The sequence below is a fragment of the Cavia porcellus genome, unplaced genomic scaffold (genome assembly GCF_034190915.1).
Source record: "Cavia porcellus strain 051 isolate PalLab524CR breed Dunkin Hartley unplaced genomic scaffold, mCavPor4.1 scaffold_25, whole genome shotgun sequence".
NCBI classification, from domain to species: domain Eukaryota; kingdom Metazoa; phylum Chordata; class Mammalia; order Rodentia; family Caviidae; genus Cavia; species Cavia porcellus.
In genome coordinates this window covers 41,250,816-41,271,648 of record NW_026947508.1, presented here as the reverse complement: position 1 = coordinate 41,271,648, position 20,833 = coordinate 41,250,816, and the positions used below count along the sequence as shown (strand labels likewise).

Here is a 20,833-nt window from a genome sequence, read left to right as displayed (position 1 = left end):
AATACTAGAAATAGGGTGATTCTGGAGAAACAGAATTGTACAGGTGAAATTCTTTAATGGCTTTGGAGGATTCCTGTGGTTGGCTCTCTAATTTCATGAAACTAAAAGCACCATAGTCTCTCCTAATACAGTGGTGAATACTGATAGTCCTTGGTGTGAACTGTTTAAAGTGATAAGCAGTGTAGACCCATTTGATTATCCTAATTCACCATTTGTGAAATATAAAGAATTTAGTGACTCCATATGTGAAATGTTTGACTCTTTTGGCAGAGTGGGATATATGATGATGTTGACTGATTGCTCTTACAATTGCTAGAGAACCTAGACAGAAGACAATGAGTTCAAAATAGCCATGGAAAAATAAGGAACTCAAAGATTCAAAATTCCAGTTCCAGACACACATAAAAGATTTAGAATTTTCGAATGTCCTCCTTTAGCTGTAGGACTGAGATTATAGAAACCCAAACATAGGTCCTCATAATTCAGCTGGTTGAAATACAGCATAAGTTTAATGCTCAGTCCTTGAAAGTCTGACATAAAGGTGAGAGCAATGATTAGAAAAGAATGGGATCCCATAAAGTAGGATGGAGATTTTTAGGAGGCTCCTGATGAGACTGAGGATGTTGAGTTCCTAAGCTCTAATAAGATTATTTTGACAGAAGAGATTTCCTCACCCACCATAATGAAGGCATCCCTATCCCCACCCACTGTGATGTTGACCTCTTCTAGTATACCTGAGGAAACTAATCCTGCGTTGACCATCTGTGTAACGTTGACACTCCTCAGGACTGATCCCATCACCCACTTTTGGCTCTAATTCTACAGCCAGGTTCAAATTGCAGATGGCTCCTAAGGGTGAGGTGCATAGTGTCACACAAGAGTAGGTCCTCCATCTCCCAAAGAGCTCCTTAAGTTTTACAACTTTTATAATCAAAGGCCTGATAAGCAAGTGTGGTCATGGACTTTATGAGTGTGGGATAGTGGTGGCAAAAATATATATCTGTATCAGTTTGTTGATATGGGTCCATTGAGCAGAGATTTTGAATTTAATTTTGTGACTCATGGAATAAAGAAAGGTGTTAACAATTTTTTTTGGTTGGCTGACAGAAATATGGATCAAAAGATGGCCCACTTTGAAAGAGTTAGGGATATTTTGTTGTAGTCAGGGGTTGTGCAGAGAACAATTAGAATCAGGACATGGAGTTTATAATATTGCATTATGATGATTACTCAGAGTTAACACAAGAAAATTCAAGAAATCTATCCACAACACTAAAGACACAGGACATTTAGCCAAGGGCCTGAATCCCACAGTAATGTCCCACATGAATCCAGATGAAGATCCAGAGCTCATGACAATGCCTTCCATGAATCCAACTAGAAGTCCAGAGCCCACAAGAAGGTCTCACACCAGTCTCTTTTACAGGTCTGTGCTAAAAGGCCCAAAGGCCAGCAGTGGAAGCTAGGAAGTCTATGCCAGCAGAGTGAAGGAGCTGTGCTGGTAGGTTGAGGGTTCTACGTTGGAGCCGAGAAATCACACTCACAACAAAAAACCAGGGCTGTCCTGAAAAGCACCACAGCTATCCTCAGAGATATAAAAGCCCAGAACTCCTCTGATAGCAAGCAAAGTTGAGTACATGCCAGGAAGCCAACATGAAGAGTCCACCCTGTAAACCAAGCGGCACATGTCTTCCTCTGGAGCCAGGAAGTAATGCTGGATGTGAGGACCAGAGCTCCTCCAGGAGAACCTAATGGGTCAAGCAGCAACATGTAGGAGAACCTACAAGGCCTCAATGCCTCAATGCACCTCCCTTCTCCTTCTCCATGTCTCCATTTATGCTGGCAACTTTCTTCAGGTGAAACATCTACACTCAGTACCATGGTGATTTTTTAATTCTACTGGTGTTAAGTTTTTAATCTATAATCTATAACAATATTCCATGGCTTACAACAGATAAGGAGATTCAGAAGCTTAGGGAAAAAAGAGCACTGGAGTTGATTTGTTATGTCAAACCTAATTTGACACACTAGGATGATTCAGCAAATACATGCTTTTCTAGCATCTTGAGAAACAGATTTGTGAGGGTAGCACTACCATTCCTAAGAGCCTTATATTGTTCTTCTCTGTATGAAGACTTTACATAGGGGACTGCAGCTACTTTATTAGGAAATTTGAGAGCAATGGGTTTGATTAGAAATCATAGTAGCAGGGGTCAGGTGGCAGTACATGATCACCAATGGCAGGGTGCATGGACTTTCCATAATGGACAGCGGAGCTAGAACAATAATCAGAAGGATCTGACACATGTAGACCTATGGCACTGGCAGATTACCAATGACGTTTCCAAAAGTGATATAGATGGGCAGCCTACAAAATTTTTACTACTTTTATATAATCAAAATATTAAGACCAAATAAACAGAAACCTACTTCAAATCATGGTCCCTCAACCAATTCTCAGATCTGAGCCAGTTTGCAGACCCATAATCCCCTGAATGAAGGGTAGGCCTGCTCTCCTTGAGAGAAGATCCTGTTACATTTCCAAAAATTTATACAGTCAATATTTTTCCCATCCTCTCCCAAAAGGGATTTAAGGTCTTTTGCTGGAATAACTGTACTTTGGGGTGAAGGGAAATGATATTTGGGGACTACTGGGCAATGATTCTAAACTAACACTGATTTCAGAGGATCCAAAACTGTGGTCTTTTAGTGAAAGTAGGGGCCTGTGGAAGTCAGGTGATCAGTGGAGTTTTAGCAAAGGTCCAAATCAAATTCCCTTATTCCAGAATGTATAATTTGGATGGAAACACTTTGCATCTTCACATTGGTTCCTTAACCTGTAGACTGAGGGCTCTTATGTTGGAAAGACCAAATGGTAGTTATTGAAGTTGCCTTTACCTTAGTTGAAAAAATTAAACCAAAAACAATGTCACATCTTTGGAGGGATTGGAGAGTTTAGTGTCACTGTCAAGGACTTGAAAGATGCAGATGTCACTGTCCCCATTACATCTTCATTTAGTTCTCTCATTTGGCCTGCCTAGAATATGGATGAGTCTTGAAGAATGATGGTAGATTACCATAAACTGAATTAAGTGGCGACCTCAATTTCATCTGCTCCTCCATATGTGATTATTTACTCCTTGCCTGAGTAGATTAACATATCTGGTATTTGGTACACAGTTACTGATTCTGCAAATGTCTTCTCCATACCTATGCATAAGGCCTATCAGAAACAATTGACTTTCAGCTGGCAAAGCCAGCAATATACCTTTACTGTTTTACAATAGGGTTGTTATTAACTCTCCAGCCTTGTATTACAACTTTGTTTGGAAGGGTTTTGATTGCCTTTCTCTCCCACAAGGTATCATGCTGGTTCATTATATTGATGATGTTATGCTGACTGAGCAAGAAGCAAGAGGTAGCAACCACTCAGAATCTGCTAGTAAGACATTTGAGAGCCAGGGGATGGAAACTAAATCCAACTAAAATTCAAGGTCCTTCTATCTCAGTGAAATTTCTAGGAGTCCAGTGGTGTGGGGTATGTAAAGGTATCCTGTCTAAGGTAAAAGATAGATTGATTTATGTGGCACAACCTACAACCAAGACAACAGGCACAATATCTATCAGGTCTATTTGGATTTTGGAGGCAACATATTCCTCATGTAGGTGTTTTATTCTAGCCCCCCTACAAAGTGACTCAAAAGCTGCTAGTTTTGAGTGGGAACTAGAACAAGAAAAGGGCCTTGAAGAGATCCATGTTACTGTGCATATTGCTCTGCCACTGGAGCCATATAATGCAGCAGATCCAATGGTACTAATGTAAGTGGCAGTTTGAGATGCTATTTGGACTCTCTCACAGGCCCCTATAGATGAATTGTAGGGAAGAACTTTAGAATTTTGGAGCAAGATTCTGCTATTATCTGTAGACAATTGTTCTATCTTTGAAAAAAGCTCTTAGCTTGCTACTGGGCCATAGTGAACACTTGATCATCAGATACCAGCTCAACATGCAAGCTGACTTGCCTACCATGAGCTTGGTATTATGTGATACATCAAGTCATATGTTTGGATTGCACAGCCACGGCCCATTGTTGAATAGAAATGACATATATGTGATCGAGCCAGAGTGGGTCCAAAAGGTACAAGGAAGTTACAAGAAGTTGCCTAGACTACTATTCCTGTAGTACTGCCTTATGGTTTCCAGCACCTATGGCCTCTTGGGGTATATTGTATTATCAACTTCTTGAAATATGATTTGCCAAAAGAAACACAAGCTAGGTAAATGTTTAAGATTCATAATGTTAGACAGCTTGATATGTCAACAATCTTTAATCTGAAAAATTCTAATAGAGGCCTTTCTAAAACATAGTTGTTGCCAAGGATGAATACTGACTTTCAAACAGCATAATTGCAAAAAATAATCTCCAACACTGTATTAAATGGAGAAAAACTAAGTTTTCTGTCTAAAATTAGAAACATGCCACCCAACTTCCTGTAAGCAGCTGTGGCTCAAGTGAGCAGCGAGTGAGCCAGGAAGAGAACCAGTCAGTGTCTCCCATGAGCCTACTGGTGCATGGGCTGAGAGTCAAACATCCCATTCTCCCCCTCTCGTTAGCAACTGGGAGCCAAAAGTAAGAGAATAGGGAATTAAAAAATATAAGGAATGGAAGGAAATAATAGAAACAAAGTTTTGTAAGTAGAGGAAGACCAATTAAAGGAAAGTGAGGGAAATGGGAAAGATAATTGAGATATATCACATACAGGTACAAATCTCCTATGATGAATGTGATCATTATGTATGTAAAAGATGTATCAATAAAATTAATTTAAAAATATCTCTTTTATGAGAAACCCAAAATACACATAAATTAAAGCCCAAGATCAAAGATAGATAATACAACTAAGGGTGATGGTGCACACTTGTAATCTCAACACTCAGGAGGCTGAGGCAGAAGAATTGATGTGAGTTCAAGGCCAGCCTGAGCTACATAGTGAGTTCAGGACCAATTGGAAATACATAGGACAGCATGTCTCAAAAAAACAAATGAAAAAAATAGATAATACAAAACATGCAATAGATGATACAAAATAAAATAGATTTACATAACATGGCAATTTGCAAATGAGATGAAGAGACAGAGAGGAGGAAAAGGGTAAGTTAAAAAGTCAAATGTATAAGTAGCTCTAAGATGGTAATCATAGAACCAGAAACCACCCCCATTCCTAATCCCCCACCTGCATCACAGGAGAGAACAGAATTTCATCAGGAGGTTACTAACCCAGAACATTATTTTAAAAATCCTCTTCAAACTTATGGGCACTCTGGTTTTTTAAAAATGATGAAAGTAAAACTTTGATCTCTAACTTTGGTACTGTTGAAGGCTTTTGGGCTGTATACAACCATATCCAATAGTCTAGTAATTTAATGCCTGGCTATGACTACTCACTTTTAAAGGATGGTATTTAGCCCATGGCTAAAGATGAGAAAAACAAACAGGAAGGAAAACAGCTAATTACACCGAAAAAACAGCAGAGGAAAGATACCTCAATCTATTTTGGCTAGAGACACTGCCGTGTGTTACTGGAGAATCATTTGATGTGTGTGGAGCTGTTGTTAGTGTTAGAGTGAAAGGTGATATCAATATGGATTACTAAATATGAAAACAGAGAAGCTGTTCAGCATGTAGGGAGAATATGCAAGGAAAGGTTAGGACTTCTTCCAAGAGAGATTATCAGTTCCGTGCTGACATAGTTACTAAAAATGGATCCACTACTAAAAATAGGTTTGTTGTTTAGGATGACACCTTCTGAGTATTCTCATAGGAGACTGTCAAGTACCTACAATTTGGGAGCTGCACCAAAGCCTCTTCAAAAACAGAGTGGACTGGATTTTAATTTGATTCCATTTAAATGTTGCTAAGACAAAAGAGAACTTTCGTTTGCCTTTGTCTTATACTTGTTACTTCTGTGTTTTTAAAATTTTGCTAGAGTATACACTATTCCAATGAAAGATTACAGTATACACCATTTCTATAATTCATAAACGTGTTCCTGATCCATTCTGTAGTAGAATTATCATTACAAATATATTTTACTCATTCACAATATTAAAAAAAGGGATGGTATTTTCTGCACTTCAAAAGAAAAAAATTGGTACATTCCATTGTATACAGGAACACATTTTCTGGTTGTATGATGCTTCAGGTTTTCTAGCAATTTTCTTTCTTTTTACAGCATTATTTTTGTTATACTCTTGCTACATTTTAATTTATTTATTTCCCTATTTGATAACATTAGTGATTCTGATTTTAGGTTTTCACTTGTTTTGCTTTTGTGTTTTCCTCACGTAACACTGGTGAAGGATCCAGAAGTATGACACAAGAGTGGAATAAACATTAATTTTGGGCATTCTTTGGTAATTTATTTATAACCACAAAGCATAGCTATACATTTATGCATTTCATTCAAATCAGTGATCTGTATTTGTGTGATTTCCTAAAACAGTCATGGACTATGGAAAAATGTGACATAATTACATTCCTAATTAGAATCAGTAGGCTTGCTTTTGCATCTTTATGTGGTTTTTTTATTTTTATGCCAGGAACTGAACTCACAACCTTGCATTTGGTAGGCAGGCACCTATACTGCTGAGTTGTATGTCTGGCCCATTATAATGTATTTTATTTTTTTGCATGTTTTTAAAAAAATTATTTAGAAGAGAATAAAGCCAAATGAGACAAAATAAGATAAGAGTCCATCAAAACAAAAGGATAGACATAGCACATGACTTAAAAAGAAAACACAAGGTGATCAACAGTGGTTACCATAATTCCTCTTGTTATCCTCAAAGGATTGCCCATATCATCAAGCATAATAAAACTGAACAAAACAGTACAGAACAAAGCCAACAAAAAAAACATTGGAGACATTATAGGACTTTAAAAGAAGATAATAGTCAACCAGAATGGGTATCTTAGTAAATCTTATTGTCTTCAAAGTAATTGCCTATATGCTCCGACTTGATAGTATCAAACAAAACATATTCAAATAAAATCAGTCAAAACAAGACAGTGAAAGCAATACAGAACTTCAAATCAAGTTACTAGGAAATAAAAAAATGGTTACCATAGTATATCATGCTCTTGGAAAGCTGCCCATGCCATCAAATCTAGTACAAGTAGACAAACTAGAACAGAATAAAACCAAACTAAACCAAACTAAGAGCAATAAAAAAATTATGGAGTTCAAATCATGGTACAAGATTAGCAATGGCCACTGCCTTCCCTCTTTAGACAATTCCTCCCCTTTCACCTTCACAAGGTGCATTGTACATTTTGTATCCCACTAACTCCTTTAGTTTTTAAATTAGGGAAGCAACTCTCTATTCACCTAAGTGATTCTGAACCTTTTAATCCCTGAGGACTATTTCAAGTTGTATCCATTTACCTACAAGAGCCTATAAGATTTTTTTCCTTTATCGCTGAGTAGTGTTCCATTGTATAAAAGTGTCATGGCTTTCTAATCAATCTGCAAAGATGGGCAAGATACCCCCCTTTTTTATGGTTCCCTGTCACATAGAGCATTGTTTTCTCATCTTTGACTTTCAGTCTATAAACCTGCTTTAAGGTTTAATTATATTCCTTATATAGAGGAAGTGGAGGAGTTCATGATCACCAAACCAACCCTACACACATGCCTGGCAAGTGCGAGGTTGTGAGTTCAATCCCTGGTACCAAAAAAGATCAGATGTGTGTTAATTATATTCCTTGTATTCCTTATCTCCTGATCCACTCTGCCTGTGTTTCTTTTTATTGGTGTATCGAGGCCATCTATAGTAATGATTATGGCCAACATTCTCTGCCTCATCTCTGCCATGCTATTTTTCTGCCATTGGTTGTCTACTTTTCCTCCGTTTCACTGTCTGCCCATTCAGTCATCCCCCTCTGCTGCTGTTCCTGAAACCATGGTCTTTTTTTCTTTAGAATGTTCTTCAGTATTTTTTATAGGGTTGGTTTGGTGGTCACGAACTCCTCCACTTCCTCTTGGTTGTGGAAGCATGTTGTTTCTCTATTAATTCTGAGTGATAATTTTTCAGGGTACATCAATCTGGGTTGGAAGTTATTTTCTTTCAGGTCTTGGAATACTTCACTCCAAGCTCTTCTTGATTTGATGGTTTGTGTCAAGAAGTCTGTTGTGATTCTGATAGGTTTTCCTTTATAGGTGATCTGTTTTCTCTGATAACTTTTAATATTCTGTTCTTGTGTGAATTTCTTGGATCTTGATTATTATATGCCTGGGTGTAGATCGATTTTGGTTATAGCTGGTTGGAGTTCTGTGTGTCTCATTTATCTAAATATCATTTGCTTTTCCTATGCTTAGGAAGTTTTAATTATTTCTGTAAATATCCTTTGTATTTCATTTGTGTTTACCCCTACTTCTTCACTCACATTTTTTATTCTTAAGTTACAGAGCCTCTTGTCATCTTCTAGCCTTTGTCTTGTTACTTCCTGGTTCCTTGTTATTTTTAAGAGATCTTTAATTTTTGCAATCACATGCTGTAAAGCTGTCTTCAAGGTTTGATAGTCTGTATTAGTTTCAAGCAGTTTTCCCAGCTTTCAATAGAGTTTTTAATTTCCTGCTAATCTCAGGACTGGGGATTTAGCTCAGCAGCATAACTGCCTGCCTTTCAAGCGCATGGTCGTGAGTTCGATCTCCGGTACCAAAAAAAAAAAAAAAAAAAAAAAAAAGAAAAGAAAAGAAAAAAATTTCCTGCTAATCTCTTTGAATCTATTTCATGTATTCTAATTATTGTTCCATCTGCATCTTCTTTAGAGGTGCTTAGTAATTCTTTTATTATGTTTCTTTAATAACAGTATTTCTGTTTTAAGTTCTTTTATAGCTTCATGAAATTGTTTCTTTATTTCAGTTGCTGTTACTTCAGAAACTGCAGGTGTGGGACTCCCAATATCTTCTGTGGTTACATCTCCTGGACAAGAACTGCTTGGGTTGGAGGCCAGAGACTGCCTTTTGCGTCTTCCTCTTGTCCATGTTCCTGGTTTATTCCAGGGTAGTGGGGCCCTTGGCACTTCTTGTATTGGTTATAATGACTCTGAAGTGTGTTGTCTAGGGATTTCTGTTGTTTGTTGCTTTTCCCAAACTGATGGTAACTACTGGAGTGTAAGCAGAAGTGGGGCAGGTTGGCTCCTCCTCTCCAAGCTGGTTAACCACTGGGAGTCTTCACCACATTAGTATGTGCTGAGTGGTTTGGGTTGTTTAGGGATAGCTGTAGGGAAACTTTGGTGATGGCTATTGGACCGTGCACAGGGTTGGGACTCAGACCAAGCAGTTTCCACCAGTCTGCTCTAACTTAGGAGTGGATGAATGAAGCTGGCTTCAGTTTTGGTTCTGGGCTTATCCTGCCTGACTCCAAAGTGGTGCCTGGCCAATTGCCCACTCCCATGGGTGGACTGACTTCTCCACACTCACTGCCAGCCAGTGCTGTTCTCTGGTCCACCACTCTCCTTCACAACCACATCTCCCTGCAAAAGTCTTCAGGCTTGCCAGCCATCAGCTTCACTGTGACTAGGTGTTTCTGGATTCCAGTGGCACTTCTTACACAGTGGGACCAGCTCTGGTGAAAGCACCACCAGCTACCACCTTCTGTTTGAGTTTTTCTTTTTTCTTTTCTTTTTTTTAAATTCTCTCTATGTGCTTCAATTCTCACTTTAGTTTCTTCTAAGGTTGAGGGGACCCACTTCTTTCCTTTTTATCTTCTCCAGAATGCTATATTCTAGCATCTGGGCTATTTCTCTCAGAGAGCGTGTTTACTAGGCTGCTTACCATTCCACCATCTTCCCAGACTCTTCCTATACCATATTTTAAAACTTTGTATTGCTTAGGTTATTTTTCTTTGGTTAAAAATGGCTCAAGTAGAAAGCAGTCTCATTCATATTAAGACAGTGCACAAAACTGTAAATAAGACATGTACAGTGAATTGTCAAAAAAAGGTCAGATGCACCAGTGATTTAGCTCAGTGGCATACACACATGCCTGGCAAGTGCGAGGTTGTGAGTTCAATCCCTGGTACCAAAAAAGATCAGATGTGTGTTATATTATGTATATGTACCAGCTTCCTATGCTGAATGTAACTATTATGTAGTGCAAACATGTACAATAAAAATTTAAAAAGAAAAAAAGAGTATCAAAAGAATAAATTTATCACAAAACTTAGAAAACCTATACTCCAACAGCAATAAAACATTGTTAAAAGAAATTAAAGAAGATCTAAATACAGTAAATGAGGATAATAGTCCACAATTTGATCTATAGTTTGTAATCTTATTGGAATCCCAACTGGTTTCTTCATAGATTGTTGATTCTAAAATTTATATAGAAACTCAAGTATCTAGAGTAGCCAAAACACTCTTGAAAAGGAACAACATGAGAAGAATCATACTTCCTGATTTAAAAGCTTACTACAAAGCTACATGAATTAAGGCAGCACAGTATTGGAAGAAGGCTAGATACAGTCATCAGAGGAACAGAATTAAAAATTCAGAAATAAACTCATTTATGATCAAAGTTGTCAAAATGACATACTGGGAAAATAAAGGCCTTTTCAACAAATTGTTTTGAAGTCACTAGATATCCAACTACAAATGAATAAAGTGAGACCAGTTACTTCACACAACATATGAAAATTAATTCAAAAATAGACCCTACGTGTAAGAGCAAAAACTACAAAAATCTTACAGGGAAACAAAAGGAATTTGACTTTTGATTTAAATTGTTTCCTAATATTTATTTTACATAAGTATAAGGTTTCCAGCACATAATGATTACATTACTTATGGGGAGTTCATACATGTACATACCACTCTTACTTTTTTTTTTGGCCTCTTTGTCTTCTCTTCCTTCTGTCTATTTCTTGGTCCCCTCCCCATTTGCAAAAGATCTACCCCCTTATTTCTTATTATCTATTTTAATTTTGCTCTTTATTTATATCTTGGGTTTCTCATGTAAGAGAAATGATGTGATATTTAAGCTTGTGTACCTGATTTATTTCATATAAGATTACAATGACCTTCACTTTTTTTTTTAATTTTGAAAAGAATAAAACAGGGCCAGGGATTTAGCTCAGCAGCATAAGCAGCTGACTTGTATGTGCGCAGTTATGAGTTCAATCTCTGGTACAAAAAAAGAGAGAATAAAACAAAACAAAGCAAATCGGAACAGAACAATGCAAACAACACAGAACTTCACAAAAAGACAACAGGAAATCAGCAGTGGCTACCATAATGTCTCGTTTTCTTCAAGAAGTCCATACCTTCGCACACAACACAATGAAACAAAACACAATAATATAAACCAATCAAAATAAAAGAATGAGAACATTATGGGACTTCAAAGCAAGATAATAAGAAATCAAATATGATTACAATAATATATCCCATTAACTGTTGTTCTCTTCAAAATAGCTGTCCTTACCCTCATACACAATGAAATCAAATAATAAAAGACAGACTAAAATCAATCAAAACAAAAGAATGAAAACATTACAGGACTTCAAAGCCAGATAACAGGAAATCAACAGTGGTTACTATAATGTCTTGTTTTCTTTAAAATAGCTTTTCATGCCATCATGTGAAATCAAATAAAAACAAAAGTGAAATCAAAACAAAAGAATAAAAGCATTATAGGACTTCAAAACAAGATAATAAGCAATCAGTCATGATTACCATAGTACATCCCATTATATTCAAAATAGCTGCCCAAAACATAAGACACAGTAAAATCTAGCAATATAAAACAGAAGCAAACCTAACAAAATTGTGAAAACTTTACAAGAGTTCAAGATAAGACAATAAGAAATTAATATTGGTTACCATCTTCTCCCCCTCGGTGTTTCCTCCCCTATCACATTTATAATATCTATTATGTTTTTGGATCCCACTAACTACTGTGTTTTATGCAAATGTCCAGCCATACGAATTCAAACTGTTTTGCTCATGAACATGATCTCCAGTTACATCCATTTGCCTACAGGAGCCTAGAGATTATGCTATGTTATAGCTGGGTAACTTGCCAATGTATGAAAATACCATTCTTTCTTATTCATTCTGTGGTTGATGGGCAAGTTACTCTTGCTTTTTTTCTGGTCTCCTGTTGTGTGGAACAATTGTTTTCTCTCCTTTGATTTTCAGTCTATGAATTTTCCTTTCAAGTTAATGTTTTTCTTGTATACAGCATGTTGATGGATCTTGTTTCTTGAGCCACTCTCCCTGTGTTTCTTTTTATTGCTAAGTCAAGGCCATCTACATTAATGGTTACAACCACCATATATTGGTTTGTCTCTGCCATGCTCTCCTCCCACTATTGGCACTACACTTTTCCCCTTCATTCAATTGCCTGTTCTTTTTGGTGATCCTGCTCTGCTGCTGTTCTTAGAACCATGGTATGATGACCTTCACTTTAGAAATGATGTCTGAGATGTGACATCCAAAAAATGGGTAAATGAGCCTTCATTAAAATTAAAAACTTTTGTTCTCTACAGGACACTAGGAAGATGAAAATACATCTCATAGAATGGAAAAGCGTATTGGCAAATCATATATCAAACAGGAGACGTGTCTAGAATACATTTTTAAAAATCCTCTTGAAAATCAGTACTAAAAGGACATAACACAATGAAAAACTGGCAAATGATCTAAATAAGACTATTTTCCAAGACAGATATCCAAGTGATAAAAAAAAAAAAAAATGAAAGGGTGTTCAATGTCACCAGTCACCAGGCAAATGCAAACCAATCTTATAGGAGATACTACTTCACATCTGTCAGGATGGCTGCAACCAGTATTGGTAAGGAGGTGGCAAGGATTAGTAAGGAATAGCACAGATTTCCCCCATACTTGAGATTTTATTGGTTGTGTTTCGTATGAGTACAGCAATTTCACTTTGTGCACAATTTAGTTTTCTTTATTGAAACAGGGTTTCACTATGCAGTTCAGGCAAACCTTGAGCTCACTTTGTAGCCCCGGCTGACCTTAACTCACAACAATCCTCCTGTCTCAGTTTCCTATGTGCTGAGATTACATAAACACAGTGTATTTCTTTTCTTTTTTTTTTTTTTTTTTTTGTCTTTTTCCTTTTTATCGGTACCAGGGATCGAACTCACGACTGCCTGCTTGCAAGGCAGGCACTTATGCCGCTAAGCTAAATCCCCAGCCTACACAGTGTATTTCTAACATGTGTAACACATATAACACAAATCTAAAAGGCCATCCATTGTTTTTTTTTTTCAGTCCCTATTCCAGTGACTTTCCAGTTTCAAATTGGGAGGCCAATTTTCCATAAGAGGATTAAACACTGTATCTTTGAATGCTAATAAAGTGTTAAGTCTCATCAATCTACAATTTCACATCATACATATTATATACTGAAAGTTCTTTTCTTTTCTTTCTTTGTACCAGGAATTGAACTCAAGACTCATGTCAGTCAGGCAGGGTATCACCAGTCCCTCATATTCAATTTTTCAATCTTTTATAGCACATTAACAAAATTAGACAAATTGGACTATCACAACTAAAGATGTTACAGAGTTCACATGATTCTAACAGGATAATGGTCCAGAAGTAGGGAATAGAAATCATTTAAAATATCCAAGACATATTAAATGCATGACTGTGGCCCCATATTGCCATTTAGTGTGCTTTGTATTGCAGGATATAAAATTAAGGAATGTTAAACACACACCCAACACAGTCAAAGTCTGACATTATTAATATCCCACTATTTTCTGATTGTGCCAAAAAAAAAAAACAGCAAATGATTTTACCTCTACAAAAATAATTTATACTCAAAAAATTGATTGTACCAAAAACCAGTGAATGATTTCACCTCCACAAAAATAATTTACACTTAAAAATGAAATGAGATGGGATTTCCCCCTTTTAAAAAAGTTTCTAGAGCTACTAAAAAGCTTGCATTTATAAAATACTTGATAAAAATATTCCTCTGGATTGTGCAAGAAGGGAGACAGTGACCACCGATAAGTCATGGTGTGTGATTAATCAGACTTTGTTTCTTTCTCTTCTGCTGTATCATGGGATGCACTTTCCTTATTTTGATAAGGATATGGAGAGATTGGAACTTAAATACATCACTGTGGGAATATAAAATAGTGGTCACTTCAAAAACAAGATAGCAGTTTGTAATAATGTTAAACTTAGAGTTACCATTTAGCTGAGCAATTCCATTCCTAGACACATAACTCCATGATAAACAAAATTGAATGGTTATAATTTTCTAATAGCCAAAATAGACACAGGTTAAATGTAACAAATGATGAATGTGGTAAAGACATACAATTAAATATTATTCAGTAATAAAAAAAGAATTAATTACCAATGCATGATACCATGTGGATGGAAAATAAAAACTTTACGCTAAATGAAAAAAAAGTTATTTGGCTTTATTTATACAAAATATCCAGAATAGGCATGCTTATGGAGACAAAAGGAGTATTCTAGTTTGTTGTCTAGGACTAGAAAGAAGTGAAAAAATAGGAGTTTATGAATTAATCGCTAAAAGGTATATATTTTTATGTGGACTTTTAAAGTTGATAAAGATATTCTAAAATTCATAATAATTATGATCTAAAATTCATAATAATTCACACAATGCTGTGAATATACAAAAAATTTAATTTTATACTTCAAATGGGTAAATTATATGATAAATGAATAACTACATAAAACTATAAGATTCCCCACAGTGAACTAATTTATCTATCAGATGACAGACTACAGAAATGACCTCATTAAAAATAGGATTTATTTATATGGTGGACTAGTGAGTAAAAGATTGGACAAGCTAAACCAAACAAAATAGAAAGAACAGGAATCAGAAGGAGACAAGGTACCAGGTGCTGAAGATACTGAGCTAAGATGGGTCTCTCCTTGGTCTGGTGATGGTCACAGTCTATTGGTGGAAACAAAGAGTAATATATTTATTTATTTTGTACCCAGGTTTGAACTCATGACCTCGTGCTTGCCAGGCAAGTGCTTATGCCACTGAGCTAAATCCCTGGCCTAAGAGTTATTTATAAAACCCTGAAATAGCATTTACTGAGTGCCAGGCATGATTTCAGTTATTTTAAAATATTAGGTAAGTTCATTTTATGAACAAACCAATAATAGATCAGAAATTACATTACACTATGTATAGATTATTTTCAAAAATAACAAAAGTTGTCAGATCACATCAAAATGAATCAACCAAAGAAACAAAAATGTATTATTGGCCCAAACTATGTATTATTGGCAAAGCCTCAGATGTTTAGAAATAGTGGAGAAACATGTATTTTACTAAACGGGCTGGGGATTTAGCTCAGCGGCATAAGCACCTGCCTTGCAAGCAGGCAGTCGTGAGTTCGATCCCTGGTACCGATAAAAAGGAAAAAGACAAAAAATAAATAAATAAATACTACTAAAATAAAGCTGGTATAGTTAAACTATTATCAGACAAAATAGATTGTAAGACAAAATGTCTCCATAGGTTTAAAAAGAAACAATTCATAGATAAAAAATGTACTAGCCCCCTGGAAAGATACAATAATTTGAGAAGCATGGTTTTAGCACATCTTTCTCAGTAGCTGGTGGAACAGCTCTATTGGAAAATTTTTACATTTTTCCAAATTCTGATTAATTGCCCCCTATTAATTCTAGCTTCTAGAAGGTGTAGGGATGAAAACCAGACTCTAGTGGGAAGCAGAGTAAATTAAAATTGAGGTATAAAAATCTTAGAAAAAGTCAATTAAATTGAATGGAAAATATTAAATACAGAGAAGTAACTTAAAGGGGAGGAATGTTAGAGGAAGGGCTGGTCCAACTACCAGTTTTCCTTTCTTCCTTCAATTTTACATCCCATAATGGAGAAGAGCTTAATTTTCTAGAGGAACTAAACAAGAGAGGCTTTGAAACTTGAAGAAATCAAGCAATTATAGAGGGTAGGAAAGAAGCATCAAACTAAAAATAAGGAACTGGTGAAAGTATACAAAACAAGACTAAATGTCCCATCTCCTCCCTTCCTTTTCTTGCTCCCAGAATGCTAGTCGTCTTCAGTCGTCCTCCTAAGTAGAAGGGTAGATAATTCTTAGAGAAACTGAGAAAAGAGATACAGATACTGAGTTCTGCTTCCCCGAACAGGTTTGCTATCAGATTTTCTCCAGGAAAGTTCTTGATGTATATTCAAAATGTCCAAATCTCCTTAGTGCCTCAACGCAGGATATGAAACCATGGCCACAAACTATAAGACATTTGAGAACAACCTCCATCACAAAAGTCACAAAGCCAAACAAATTGTAGCTGACTCTAAGATGGTCTTTACTGATCCCCAGCTCTTGTGTTGTCTGTCTTCTCCTGCATTGAACCAGGATTTGTCAGTTACATACAGCAAAATGTTGGTAGAAAATTTTAATTAGTTTATAAAAGACTATGGCTGCCATCCTGTGCTCCTCAACCTTCTTTTGTCTGGAAGAGGCAGGCTGCTATGTGGAAAATGGAATGGTAACTATCTTATCTTGTCTGAAAGCACAGGAGTTCCAAGGATGTGGGACTTTCAATACGGAAATCAAAAAACGTTAAAGTATCCTAGGGCAAGTAAGCACCTTAGTTTGCTTGACTTGATAAAGTGAGGCGCTGATGCCTCCAGGGACCAGTCACTGAAGAATGAAGGCCAGGCAATAGTCATGTTAGTGAGCCTGGAGATGCCCAATCAAGACTTGAGAAGTTTGCAGCCCCAACCAACTTCATCAACCTTGTGGGAGACCCTGAATCAGAATCACCCAGGTAATGCTACTCCTAAATTTTTTACCCTTACAAACTACGTGAGACAAAAACTGTTTTGAATTATTAAGTTTGTCATTAATTTGATGTGCAGCATGAGATGACTAACATGGAAAAAAACTTGAAAACATATGCAGGAACTTGAAAAAAATTTGGGCAGCCATACTGGAGATTGATAAAGGGAAATAAAAAGAATTAAGATATGCAATGTATATGTATCTACTACCCATGATGAATGTAATCATTATGTATTACATATACTAATAAAACCCTGAACAATCTATTGTACTTTAGAAAGGATAAAATATACCAAACACATGGAAAGATAAAAATTCTCTAATAAAGAAGAATGTGTTTGACTGGCTATAGTAATTGCTCCAAGTAATTAATGACTATTATATTCATACACTTTGATCATAGTCACCCACAATGACTTTGGACTTGACCACGTGACTTACTCTGTCCAATGCAAGAGTGGCAAATGTGACTGTCCTATTGCTTGAGTATGATGTCTGACACCCACATTTTAAAGAAAAGTTTAATTTGCCTTATGGTTTCAGGGGATCCAGCCTATGGTAATCTGGTTCCAAAACACAAACATTATGATGTGGCAGGGAAAAGATGCTTATTCATGACAGTCAAGAAACAGAACAGGTGCATGGTGCCACAGAAGCAGTCAGGGACCATATACAATAGAAAAGGTCACATCCCCAGGACCCACTTGGACACACCTAAAAATGTGTCTTATTATTCCCCTGGATGTTTTCTAAATCAATCAAGGTAACACAGTTAAGCTTAACTGCAACAAAGGCTCAGATGCTTAAGAAGAATTGGCAGGTCGATGTGGTTGTACAAGTTTGTGTCTGATCTCAGCTACTTGGGGGCTGAGGCAGGATGACGGCAAGTTCAAGATCAGCCTGGGCAACATACTAAGATCCTGCTTTAGAAAAAAGGAAGGTTGAGGATATAGTTTACTGCTAAATTCCCCAAACCACACACACACACACACACACACACACACACACACACATACACACAAACACAAGCACTGTGTTATCATATGAGCTAGGTTTTCCAGTTAGCAAACTGAAAGATAATATAGCAGGTAAACGAGAACAAAGGCATTCAAAATGATGGCCAGCCTTTACCTAACTACCTATCTGACTGTGGCTAATTGCTGATGCTTTAGTGAGTCCAGCCAAATTCAGCAGAATGTAGCCCAAAACAACAAAACCTCACAGCATCACCCAGCCCAAATTACACTGTTATAAAATTATGGTGGCTTTTAAGTCACTGTTTTAGTGTGGTTTTATTATTCATCAAAAGGTAATTGATAGAAAAACAAATACAAAATAAGACAAAATTCTAGGAAATTAAACTTATGAAAGCCAGATTTAAAACATGTTTTCAGTAGAATTTCTAAGAAGCTAAAATCAAGAAACATAGATTAGCTGTCCATGTTGGAACTTACGGCGCTAAGCAACAAAGCAGCCTACCCTCCTTCCAGGTAAGCAGCCCTAGAGCCCACAAGTGGGCTGAGAATCAAACATCCCATCTTTCCCCTCCCACTATTAGCAACTGGAACCCAGAGGTCTGAGGATCTCTTGGGAGGATGACCATATGCAGTATAGCAAATATGGGGGATTTCTTTCTATCATCTCTTTGAAAGCAAATATTGTTTCCACTGTTTTGCTTTGTTCTGATTACTTGTTTTGCTCTATTCAACATTGTTTTGATAGGTTTTATAACCTTCTGTTTTTATTTTAATTTTGCTATACCACCTGATTGAATGGACAACTATTGTGAAGATAATGAATATACTATGGTATCTATTACTGTTACCCCAGTATCCTGCTTTGAAGTTCTGTACCAATTTCCCTGCATTGGGTTGACTGGCTTTGTTATTCTTGTTCTGTTGTATTTTACTACCTTCAACATAGGAAAAAAAAAAAAAAAAAGAAAACATAGATTAAAAGCTCAATGTAGTGGTCCAATATCCAACAAAATAGGAAAGAAAGAATAAAGAAGAAAGAAATTGAAAGAGAGAGAAGGGAAAGGGAAAGAAATTACAATATTTGCTGTTAGTAGACTGTTCCTAATCCCATGTCCTTACCATTTCAGAATACTCCATAACCAGCATCCACATTTACTAATGTGAGGGTTTCTCCTAGTTACTGAAGTCTGCTTTACTGAGTGCACAGTACTGGGAATTTACCAACTTCAAAAGCAGCACAGAGGCAGACAAGAACTGGTGTAAAATTACTTTTACTTTGCAGGCAGGATAACACTGAGACTCAAAGCCTCTCAATGGGAATAAATTCCAGTTATCTATAGTAATAACCTGATAGTTAATAACCCCACATCAGCTGCCCTCCTATCCTCTCTCACCTATCTTGTTCACTACCAAGTTTCTTGGTAGCATCTCCAAAATAAACTGCTTGATGGGAATCATTGTCTCAGGGTCTTTCTTTTCCCTTGGGAAAACCTAAACTAAGACAGAAATTAAACATAAAAATTTATCAGAAGTAATGAACTTGAGTTCCTGATTGAAAAGATTGCCAATGCAACGTCAGGCAGTTATTGAAAAAAGTACCACACCTAGGCTATTCATAATTTAATTTCAGAATGCCAGAGACAAAGTGAAAATCTTAAAGCACTTAGAGAAAAGGAACAAAAAGCCTGCATCATAAAGACCACAGATAGGACTGATATAGAGGATTAAGAATTAAAATCACATAGGACACAAATAGCTCAGGAATAAAGCAAAAACTGAACAAGTAGAATTACATCTAACTAAAAAGTTTTCCCTATGGATTGAGAGAGAATATTTGTGAATCATGTATCTGGTAAGAGTTAAATAGTTAAACATTTAAGGAACTCAATACAATTCAATACAAGCAATGACCTGATTAAAGTAGGACCTTTGTAGGCATTTCTAAAAAATATCAAACAAACAAACAAACAAAAAACCCCAACGCATGGTCTGTGGGTATATAAAAAGTGCTCAACATCACTAATCCACAAGGAAATGCAAATTAAAAAAAACAATAAAATACCATTCTATATTGTTGTAGCCTAGTTCTAACCAACGCGCCTCCTTCCTGTTCTGTATGCGCCGTTTCAATAGAGATTAAAATTCCATTTCCAGTAAAGACTTAAGTCTCAGCTCCTTGTAAATCCCCCCTCCCCTCCCCATTCTTTTTAGGTTAAGTCTCCATTTCCCATAAAAGCCTTAAGTTTCAGTTTCTTGTAATCCCCCCAACCCCCTTTAGCCTATCTGTAATAAAATGTGCTGTTCCTTAAGAAACATTTAACTACAAGGAAGTTACAAGAGATACCAAGAAGCCCAGGTGTTATCAAACTGGGTCAAAGTTCACAACATTCCTGTGGTTTTTTGGTTTTAAAAAACCCAACCCTTTAGCTGTAAGGCGCGCAGTCTTCCATATTGGCTCCCAGAGACTGTGTTGCCAGCCCTGGCCTAAAATAAAGCCTTTGCTCCCTAAATTTTAATTTCTTGCTTCCTTGGATTTTATTCTGGGGTCCAAGCTATCACAATAATCAAAAAAGTCAAATAAAAAGTGCTGACTAGGGGTGAAGAAAAGGAAACTCTGTACTGTATTGGTGGAGCTATAAACTAGCACAGATATTATAGAAAGTAGTATGAAAGTATCTAAAGCAAAAAAAAAAAAAGAACTATTGTATGACCCAAAAGTTCCTTTTCTGGATATGAATACCAAGCAAATGAACTCCTTGTTTGCTACAGCTTTACACACAACAGCCCAGATGTGGAACAAATCTTGGTGTCCCTTATCAGTAATGAAAATGTGGTAAAGTGCATAACAAAATACTACTCATCTGTGGCTGCCATTTGCCACGACCTGGATGAACCTGGAGAACATAATGCTAAGTAAAATAAGCTAGATACAGAAAAAAAAAAAACCCTGCCTAATGTCACTTATATGTGTGATGACAAACAACACATTGAAACA

General features: G+C 36.6%; 1 protein-coding gene and 1 pseudogene across 3 annotated transcripts in view; one reads left to right on the top strand and one right to left on the bottom strand.

Annotated features, from left to right (window-relative positions):
• The window catches only part of LOC100715178 (cytochrome P450 4X1), a 63,610-nt gene that overhangs the window by 39,163 nt on the left and 3,614 nt on the right, over window positions 1–20,833 (bottom strand). The gene's annotated exons all lie outside the window — the stretch shown is intronic.
• LOC100713228 (eukaryotic translation initiation factor 4E-like) lies at window positions 5,141–5,796 on the top strand (annotated as a pseudogene).